This window comes from Anser anser (assembly GCF_964211835.1).
Source record: "Anser anser genome assembly, chromosome: 10".
Lineage (NCBI taxonomy): Eukaryota > Metazoa > Chordata > Aves > Anseriformes > Anatidae > Anser > Anser anser.
Window position 1 is genome coordinate 25,436,013 of NC_139730.1, and position 10,363 is coordinate 25,446,375.

A 10,363-nucleotide genomic window follows, 5' to 3' on the forward strand; every position below is an offset into this window, starting at 1 on the left:
TTGCTATTCACAGGTTCCATTATTCACAGGTTTTTGAATGTTAAGATTGCTCAGGAAAAGATCTGATATTTGTAGGGGTACCGTCATTCCTAGTTATTTGTTTTTACATTGTCCTTGCATTTATTACCATATAATTTCAAGTCTAAGTTTGTGGTTGAAGTTATAATAAGGAAAAAAGCATATAATAAGGAAGAAATTAAAATGGTTGACTAAACTTTTTTTTCCCAAAACGTTGTGTTGACCAGCCAATTTGAAGATGGCGGTATTAAAGGTGTCTGCAATAAGTTTTTCTGTTTTGGATTGTAGCTAGTTCCTCTAGGTGCTCCCGCAGAATAGTATTTTTACTATGCCTATATATACTTTATATATTCACTATACCTATATATACTTAATACCTTTCTTAGAAACAAACAAACAAAATCTCTTTTTAAATATAACTTTCTTGCAGTTGTTAATGATGGAATTGCTCCGCCACAAAGGATTCTTTTTCCACCTGAGAAGATACGTATGGATTGGCAAGAAACACAAAGTGTTGGAGTTGGCCTGTACAATCTTGGCAACACGTGTTTTCTTAATGCTACTCTACAGTGTTTGACCTACACCCCCCCACTTGCCAATTACATGCTTTCTCTTGAGCACAGCCAGTCATGTGAGTACTTTCTAACAGTATTTTAAATCTGTTGGATAGCTGTGAAGGTGAAAGAACAGCAGTGATTCTGTGAGACAAACTTACTTGTCTGATTTTACCTGTAGACGCTGGCTTTGAGCATTGTATTAGCAGTGGGCTCGGAATAGCATATGGAGTGCGTTTAATGCACCATGTGTTTTTTTTGTTTGTTTGTTTGTTTGTTTTTTTAAAAGGATCTTTTCTTGCTTCATGGGAATAATGAAGTGCATTGGACAGTAATGCATTTAATGAACATTTGGCATTTGGGCTATTTGGGCTTCCTGCTGCTAGAAAGGCAATAAAATTTAGGATGTTGGCATCATAGGTCTTTAGTCTGCACAGCCGAGGTTCCATAATGCACTACAATAAATGGTCTGTTCGTTGTTGAACCAATTAAAAAAAAAAAAAAAAAAAAAAAAACCTAGAAAGCAATATGAGCTGTTATGAACACGACTAGATTTTTTTGTGGGACTGTATTAAAATCTAGACTGATTTTGTCCTAAATAAAATGTTGTACTATAAAGTAAATGTTGTACTAAACCTGTATGCTTTTTAGGCTGGTATCTTTGTATCGATACCTAGAAATTTAACTGTTTTCTTCCTGTATATAGAAATCGTTTCAGTTGAGAATCCTGTTGAAAAAAGGAGGGCAGAAGTACTATTACATACATTACTGTAATTTTTCCTTTTTCCCAAAGGACTCGTAGCTCTGTATCATGAAGCTCACCTGACAGCACTGTGCTGAAAATAACCCACGTTCTCTTAATGCTGTATCATCAAGGTCAAATATTCTTTCCTCATACATTTTGCAACCTGTGGAGTTCACATTCCTGTCAGCCTTTACAAACGTGACTTTGCAGTAGTCTTTTAGATTTCTCATCACAAAATGCACTTGAATACAGGCTTAATGGATATTTTTATTCTATAAAGTTGTGTGAAATGAAATGTTAGGAGACTGTTGGGACAAGGAGAGTGGATATTGTATCTATAGTTTAAATGTTACTTATATGTTTGTTTGTAGTTATGTCTGTTTCGCTAGACTGGGATGCTTTCTTCTTTCACTCTTCAGGTCGTGAACAAGATTTTTGCATGATGTGCACGATGGAGACTCACATTAACCAGGCCCTGCGTTGCACTGTTGATGCCATCGAGCCTACGCGTGTTATCAATAATCTCAGTCGTAAGTGGCTTCAGATGTGTTTCTTTTTCAGCATCTTGTAATCTTCAAATAATTATTTGATGTGTATAAATGGTTTTAACACTGTAAAGAAGAGAGATTTTAGAAACAGGAGAATTACTTCATTTTTAAATGAGGTGAATACTATCATCTTCTTATTTAGGAATAGGACAACATTTCCGTTTTGGCAGTCAAGAAGACGCACACGAGTTCTTGCGCTATACTGTTGATGCTATGCAGGAAGCGTGCTTGAATGGAAGCACCAAGTAAGCATAAACAAATTCACTTTTATACGTTCTCTAGCACCTTTTAGGCCTTTATTTACTATCAAAACTGAAAGTCTAGGTCATCCTTGGTTTTCATAAAACTCTTTGAAGAGTTAACTGTGTGCCTTAAATCTTCTGAGGTCTGATTATAATTTATTTCCAGATTGGACAGATCTTCTCAAGCTACCACCATCATTCATCAAATATTTGGAGGATTTCTAAGATCAAGAGGTACTTTTAAAAATATTCCTGTCCTTAGAACTGATCTGTGTCTTTTGTCGGTAGTAAAGCAGTCTGTAGTTTGTCTGAAGTAGTATCTATCGACAACTTGAATGTGGACAGTTAGTCTCCTTCACGTGTTGTTAAGCATTTATATTTTGCTTCCAGTGAAGTGCTTGAATTGCAAAGCAGTTTCGGATACGTATGAGGCATTTCTTGATATCACTTTGGATGTAAAGGTAGGAGGTTTTGTAAATATAATTCATGATGTTTAAGTACATGTATAACTTTCTAAATTAAACTTGTTTAACTTAAAAAACCAAACCACGTACAATGTTAAAATATAAGAGCTTGGTGGTGGTTAGAAAGTGGATTGGACTTTGGCCTTCTGTGGAACCCCTGTAAATAGTCTCCACGTCTGCATTGGGTTTAAGGGGAAAGAATTTTATTGCTGCGCAAAGTATAATACTGTCACACTTCTTTGTTGTTCTACCTCAATATACGTCTAATTGTTAGACTGTTGGATTTGTTGCCAGTATTGATGACAAAGCACACTATAGATGCTGTCTGCGTTACTGGAAAATGATTTGTTTCAAAGTAGAATGACTTCCAGGTGAGGTAAACGCTGAGCATGCTCTTTCTGCCTCCTTCTTGACAGTGCTCATAGTAGATCGCTTAAGTATGTGTTAGTCAGGTTCTCTTATAAACTCCTAGTGCGTCTCTGGAATTTTGAATTTACAGTGACTTTACGCTCTTCTCTCTCGCTCCTCTAGGCGGTTTCATCTGTTACCAGAGCTCTAGAACTATTTGTGAAACCTGAAGAGCTGGATGGAGAGAATTGCTATAAATGTAGCGAGTGAGATTATTACTAATTATGTCTTAATACTAGATATTAGTTTTATATATTACATGACTTAGAGCGTAAGTTATCCTTTAACTTCATTTAGAAATAAGGAGACGCAGCATTGTTGTTGTTGTTGTTGCTTCATTTTCTAGTAGTGGTGAGCTGAAGCAAGGAGCTATGGAGAATGATTTGGATTGGAAGGCAGCAGCAGGTTCCTGCAGGTCCTAGCGTTCACTGTGAAACAAAGTTAGATTGAGTGTCAGGGAATGTGAGCTGGCTCTGTGGTAATGAATGTTAGCAGCCTGTGCTGGCTCACTAAACAGCGTCTTGCACAGCTCTTGAACTGTGAAACCTGTCGATGTGGACTAATGTCCGAAATGAGCTCCCTTAAGCCTAACCCGTGCACAGGGAAAGCCTGTTGAGTTCAGGCGCTCTCTGTGCTGATCAATATGTAAGATGTTTCTACGTATGTGAGAAACAATTGAACATTTGCATAAGATGGTTTGGCAAAACAAGCTGTTAGTCAAACATCCCCTCAGAAAAGCACAGAGTGCCCGGCTCAGTTCTGTAGAATTCATGCCTGACCCCTCTAAATGAAAAATGCAGTATCCACTTCTTGTTGTTGGATACTAAGGAAATTAGGGTGTCGAATCAAGAGTGTCCAATAGGTTATTAAAGCAATTTAATCCCAGGTTCGTCTTGGCCTGCGGATCCTAGAAAGCAACATGCAGCGTATTCAGGATTCTCATAACTGATGTCTGAGGAAGAGAAAGAACTGTAATAGCACCTCACATCTGAATTGCATGGTCCTTCCTTAATGTGCTCTTTGAGGTGTGATCGGTTCAGTCACACTTAAAGCCAGAATTTTCCGTCTTTTTGTGAGTTTAAAAGGAAAGGCCTTGCACATGTACAGTACTTTTTCCATTGCTGATAACTGTTATTAGTCTTATATATAACTCATTTTTACTATTTTTTGTTTATATTTTATAACTCCCTGGTAATACGCTTTCGTGAGAGATTCCTGTTCCCGCTATGCTCTGAGTTGTTGGTAAAACTTACCTTCTTCTCTGTATTAACAAACGTGACATGCAGTGCATGGGTTTATGAAAAGAAAAAACCAAACATATGATGCAAGTAAATATCATTCAAATAGCATAAGCATGCATGAGACATTAAAACGAGTTTGTTTTGGGGGCAAAAAAGATGATGCTTTCAAACACTTGTCTCTGCTTGTTTTTAAGGTGTAAAAAGATGGTTCCTGCATCCAAGAGATTTACCATACACCGTTCTTCCAACGTTCTCACAATATCACTGAAAAGATTTGCAGATTTCACAGGTGGAAAGATCAACAAGGTATATTTCCCGCTGTAATGCAACTTTGTCATCATGTAATGGGACATCCCCCAAAGCTGAAAGTTGTTAATATTTTCAGACAATAATTGTAGACTAACGACTATGGCTTATTCTTTCTCTTAATATCAGTAAAGTTCCTGCTTGACAAGAAGCATATACTTTCCTCTGAGAAGGCTAATTCATCAGAAAACAGTTGTCTGCAACTTCTAGTATTAAACGTTGCTTATGGGAAGACTTATTTTTAGTGAATCAAGAGATATATTCATATAATTCCAGTCTCTGTTTTTTGGAAGTGTTTTTCTCTGGCTAGTCCGCGAAGTACTCTGATATAATTTTTCTATCTTCTTGGTCTCTCTTTAGGAGGTAAAATATCCTGAGTATTTGGACCTCCGAGCCTACATGTCTCAATCAAGTGGAGAACCACTCATCTATGCCTTATATGCGGTGCTGGTGCATCATGGTATCAACTGTCGCTCAGGACACTATGTATGCTACATAAAGGTAGAAGTCGACATCATTTCTAACAGGGTAAAGGTTGTGCTGGCAAACCAGTTCAAGTGTTACTAGTAGTACTGTTTCTAGGGAAAAAGATTTCATTATATGTTTATTTGACACGTGTGTATTTTATTGCTATCTGTGATTTCATTTGGAAAACATGCAATTCATCTAAAGATATCGTTGTCTTTATTTGCAGGCTGGTAATGGACTTTGGTATCAGATGAATGATGCAAAAGTAGTCCGTACTGACATTAAAAGAGTTCTTGGTCAGCAAGCTTACTTACTTTTTTATATCAGGTAATAACAAGTATTCAAATGTGTTCAGAAGAGATTTACTCTCCTGTTATTGATACTTTTCTTTTTGCAAGTGTTTTTCTTTCTCTCCCAGGAAAAGATGATTATTTCTCTAATTCAGTTCTGTCTAACCTGAAATTCTCTGTCATTTATTATCTTTTGTTGCTTGGCCTTAAACTGCAGCACTTGTGTAAATTGCTGTATATGTGTTATCTGTAGCTGGCTAATTTAGAGAAGGAGAGAAATGAAGGCCATCTGTGGTGTAAGAATGAATTATTGCTCTGAAAGTGATAGTCATAGTAGGAAGACTGTTACCTACTTTTCAGTTTGTAGTCTTGGCTAAGTCTTCTGTAGAGAAGGCTTCCATATCGTATGAACTGTTCCTATAAAATTATAGGATGGGATTTAATCCAAGAGTAGGCCGAAAGAAAAACTAAACTGAGATCACTGCTCTTTTCTGAAGGCGCTATGATTTGACGCTCGGAGAACGTGCTTTTTACTTAGCAGCACCGTCTTATCCCTGTTCATTCCCCCCTGGTCAGCGGGGGGCTAACAGTAAGCAGGCTGGATTTCTGGGACCACGACTTCCTCCTCATATGATTAAGGTAATTTAGGGAAGCGGGAGGGCAGATAATGGCACCAAACGGACAGTGGGTTTGGGGTTTGGTGTGGGGTTTTTTGTTTGGTTTTTGGCATCTTTGTTTTGTTTTCCTTCCCACGCTGCAGCTGTCTTCACAGCCCTCATGCTACAGCCAGAGTCATTCAAACAGTGGTTACTGCTGAATTGCGCAGCCATGCGACTCCATTGTTTATACCTCCTAGACAGCTTTGTAAAGCACAGAGAGCTACGCTCTTTGACAATTTAAGTAGAGTGTACTAATCCTCGAATCATTTAAAAGAGGACTTGTTTTTCCTATCGACGTCACTTTAGCTAAGACAGGGAAACCAAATTGTCTTATTCCTGAGCACCAGAACAATTATTCCAGGCTTTTTGGGGTATGTTTAAAGGGGAAACTAAATATATTTGGGAATAGCTTTAGGCAATGTTAAGTTGTTTGGATGGTTTTCAAAAATGATGTTAATTTGATATCAATATGCAGTAAACCAAAAGCAGGAATTAAATACACTTATGGGACTTGCATTTATCTTTTAAGGGCAGTGTTTTTTGCTTTTTAGGTGTTAAGACCATTTGTAGAAATACTTAGTAGGAGAATGACATGTTTAAAAATGTTAAATGGAGTGTTTGCATTAACCCGTCTTGCAATTTCTTCTTTTTAAATACAGAATTCAAGTCGTTTAAATGGAAATGGATCCATAAAAGAGGATGCAAATACCACTGGTGTCACCCTAAAAAGGCCATCTTCAGCACCACCAATGGCCTGTGTTCAAGAACAGGCGATTACCAGGCCTTCAATTACTGATACGTCAAAAAACCAGAAGATCACCATCAGTATTCACAATAAATTGCCTGCTCGTCAGACTGTGTCACAGCCTGACTGTCTTAGCAGTGCTGTGGAGGATGAAGATCTCTACAAGGCTGTTCCTTCATCCACAATCACAAATTCGGTAAAGCAAATGAAGCAAATACAAATACAAAAAAAAAAAAAAAAGAGTTTCTGCTGAAATTTTTGTGGAGCCAAAGGTGAATGGAAATCCTAAACTCAGCTCTGATAACACAGTCCCTTACGGTGCAGAATCTTCAGGAAAATCTGAGGAGGAGTCAAAGGGCTTATTTAAAAGGAATTGCAATGCAATGTGGAATTTTGGTTGGAAAGGTAGTCCGTACATCGCAGAATTCCCATTCTTCCTGTCAGAATGCTGATGAAGGAAGATCCCAGCATGAGCTGCCAAACACTGATTCACTGAATGGTGCTATTAGTTTAGTTCATGAATCTAAAGAAAACGGACTGAAACTTGATGATTCCACTTGCCAAGTTGAACCTGTTAAACCTTGTGAGATGTTCTTTTCTAAAACAAACGGATTGCTTGAAACATAGTAGTTTGCTCCATCGAGAATTTCTCACCCACGATGTATTCGGGAGTGTTTATCATGTTCCTAATTCAGGCGAAATGCTGAGAAAACACAGCACAAATTTGATCGTAACCCTTTGTGATATTATGCCATTAGAATTTGCAGAGCTGAGCTGACATTAGAACTTGTCAGCTTAAGCTGAGCTGAGATAAAAATTCTTAAGTTTCATAAAGTAGATTTTGGGAGGTGAGTTGGCGTTATCTTTGAAGTGTAGATAATGCATACAACACAAAGCGATCTTGCTTAGCATTTAATGTAGAAATTCTGAGAAGACTAGTCCTCAGCACAAATGGTATTTTTTCTGTCTGCTGACTTGTGCGTTTTAGTTGCAGATGCCTGGAGCTATGCCTCCAGTCCCTCGAGAAGTCATCATGGAATCCCTCACGGCCAGCCAGCTGAACAGCTTGTCAGAGGAAAGAAGGTAAAATGAGCACAGTCTGATTAAGACAAGATTTTATGGAAGTTCATTGCGGTTTTATCTGTCTACTAATACTATTTAATGGAAGGATTTAAATCAGTAGAATTCCGTACTGTATGGCCAGTGTTGCGAACAGAACTAATGATCGACACTGTGCATAGCACTCTGATGCAGGCTGGTGCCTCGCGGAGAACTTGTGTTTCTTCATAGAATGTTTTTCCATTCTTCTCCATTATCTGGAGAAACATTGGCTGTTCCCCCGTCGCCCCCACCCCTTTTTTCTCAGAGCAGCAGGTGGAGGGAGACGGAAACGTGTTTTTATTTTGTGCAGTGTCCCGGGACCTCCGAAATCTACTGAGAATGATGAATACCTTGAACAGTACCAATGTGATGACCGTGGAGACAAGGAGAAACCAAGAAGATCAAAAGAACATGAACTGATTTCAGAAGAAAATGTTTTCTACATCAAAGAGTCTTCTGAGACTGGTGAGAAATTGCGGCAAACTTCCCCTCTAAAGTCTGACAGTGAATGTAGTTCTAAAAACCTTTCCTCCTTAGCTGTTACAGATAGATGCCAAGATACAAAGGACGAGACTAAAAAATCTGACAAAGAGCGTTACCAGAGAAAGAGGGAACATTCTCCTACTGAAGAGAAGGAGAGTCAAAAAGATGGTCATTCCAGCAAGAGAAGGTGCTCTCGGAGTGTGGAAGTTGTTAAGCAAAAGCGTCACAAGCAGGAGTATTGGGAGGGAAGCAGGTACAGATCTTCCCATAGTGAAAGGAACAGCCCTGATAATGGCAGAAGACCAGTAAAATATTCAAAGTACAGATCTCGAAGCAGAGGAAGATCAGAACAAGATAGCGCTAGATATTACCATTCCAAAGGGGAAAGAAGTTGGAGCAGAGAAAGATACTATCAAGATGAACCACGGAAATGGGAAAAATGTAGCTATTACAAGGATTACTATTCACCTCATGCAGCAGGAGACAGTAGAGAGAGAAAGTTCTCTCACGGTGATAAAGACTTTGACAAATTGACTCAGACTTACTCCAGCAGGTCACATAAGCGTTATCATTACAAAAGCAGATGGCCTCACGGTTCCCTCTTGAGAGAGGAAGATGTACATCACTTTAGCACACCCAGAGCAGACTCACATCGTTGCTCAGTAGCTCAGCAACATTCTGGAAAACATTCGCGTGAGAGACATGCACTTCCACCTGTGTCAGCTCATTTGGAGAACTGTCGCCAGAAAAAGGCAAAAGAAGGAAACAGAAAAAGACAATATACTCGTGCAGAAGGTAGTGAAAGTGAAATAGAAAGGCAACGCAGAAAGGTAGAAAAGGAGGTTTTAGGTGGTGAAAACATGAAAAAATATAAGAAGTTCTAGAAGAAAAAGAAGTCTGAAGATAAACAGGGAGAGAAGGATTCCAAGTAAGCAGGGATTCCAGCCTAATCAGCATTTTTTTTCCTAATTCTTTTCTGGGTGCTTCTCATGTTTTGTTTTTTTTTTCATAGTTTCTGAGTTATTTAGATAGCATAATCTGGCTGGGGATCATGACTGGGGATCATTAGGTTGATCAGTGAAGACAGGAAAGGTATTGCTGAATTGTGTCAGAGCACTAGCTTTGGACCACGTAGTTCGAATCACATCTGCACACCATTCTGGATTAGGTTAAAATATTTTTTTTTTTTTACTTGCACATATTCCAGAGCTAACCATTGTTAATGATCTGTGTACCAACCAGGACCTATGGTCCTTCAATCTGAGGGCTTAAGTTTGCTGCATCTAAAGGAAGTTACATGTGCACAAAGTACCACAAAATAGCTGACATGCGGCAAATCATCGCCTGTGGTAAAATAAATAAAGTTTCCTGTATGCAACAAGTGCCACATCTTTTTTTCTCTTTTTAACTTGCATGTTTCTTTCAGACTTTATGATTTGTATTTCTCTGCGCTCCACTTTGACAATGCCAATCGCAAGCGTAACAAAAAGAAGAAAAAGGAGAAACATCAGGAAAGTGAAAGGCTTCTTGGAACACTTAGATCCTCGTTTCCAGAAGAAAACCCGGGAGAAGAAGGAAGAATCCCATCCTCCAGATGGCTCTTTATGAGAGCAATGCAGAAGTGAGGGCAGTAAACAACCTCACAAGGAAGGGAAGCCTTCCAGTGCAGGTGAAAGGAAGAAACATCGCATCCAGCGAGTATATTAAAGGTAAGCGGCTGCAGCATGTTTATGGGATTCCTTTTAGATTAATCTAGAGATTATCTAAAACAGTCTTTAAATGCTTGATGACTGAACAGTCTGCTGGATATTAAAATATGTTTTGAAAAATATGTTTCAAATGTTGTTTTTTCAGCTGTGTGGGGAGAACAAATACAGTGGCTATGAATATTTTGGCTATTATTCAGAACAGCATGTGGAGGGATATGTAAACTATGTAATATGTAAAAATATGTACTATGTAAAAATCCTGCTTTTTTTCTCCTTTTTGTTTTTTTTTTGTCTTTTTCTTTTTTTCCCTGCTATTATAGGTTTAAGAATATAGAGGAATGCGCTGATGGAAGCCATGTAAAGAGTCTCCAAATTTGCATTG

At 38.4% G+C, this 10,363-nt stretch overlaps 1 pseudogene across 1 annotated transcript in view; it reads left to right on the forward strand.

The window, feature by feature from the left end:
• Nucleotides 1-9,897, forward strand: part of LOC310904789 (ubiquitin carboxyl-terminal hydrolase 42-like) — a 251,468-nt pseudogene extending 241,571 nt beyond the window's left edge. Inside the window, exons 2-15 of the transcript in view lie at nucleotides 449-649; nucleotides 1,737-1,847; nucleotides 2,008-2,110; nucleotides 2,274-2,341; nucleotides 2,498-2,568; nucleotides 3,103-3,185; nucleotides 4,415-4,526; nucleotides 4,887-5,027; nucleotides 5,221-5,321; nucleotides 5,782-5,923; nucleotides 6,603-7,312; nucleotides 7,683-7,771; nucleotides 8,100-9,200; nucleotides 9,699-9,897. The product of the transcript in view is annotated as a ubiquitin carboxyl-terminal hydrolase 42-like (transcript). The remainder of the gene's footprint in view (nucleotides 1-448; nucleotides 650-1,736; nucleotides 1,848-2,007; nucleotides 2,111-2,273; nucleotides 2,342-2,497; nucleotides 2,569-3,102; nucleotides 3,186-4,414; nucleotides 4,527-4,886; nucleotides 5,028-5,220; nucleotides 5,322-5,781; nucleotides 5,924-6,602; nucleotides 7,313-7,682; nucleotides 7,772-8,099; nucleotides 9,201-9,698) is intronic.
• The last annotated feature ends 466 nt before the right edge of the window (nucleotides 9,898-10,363 follow it).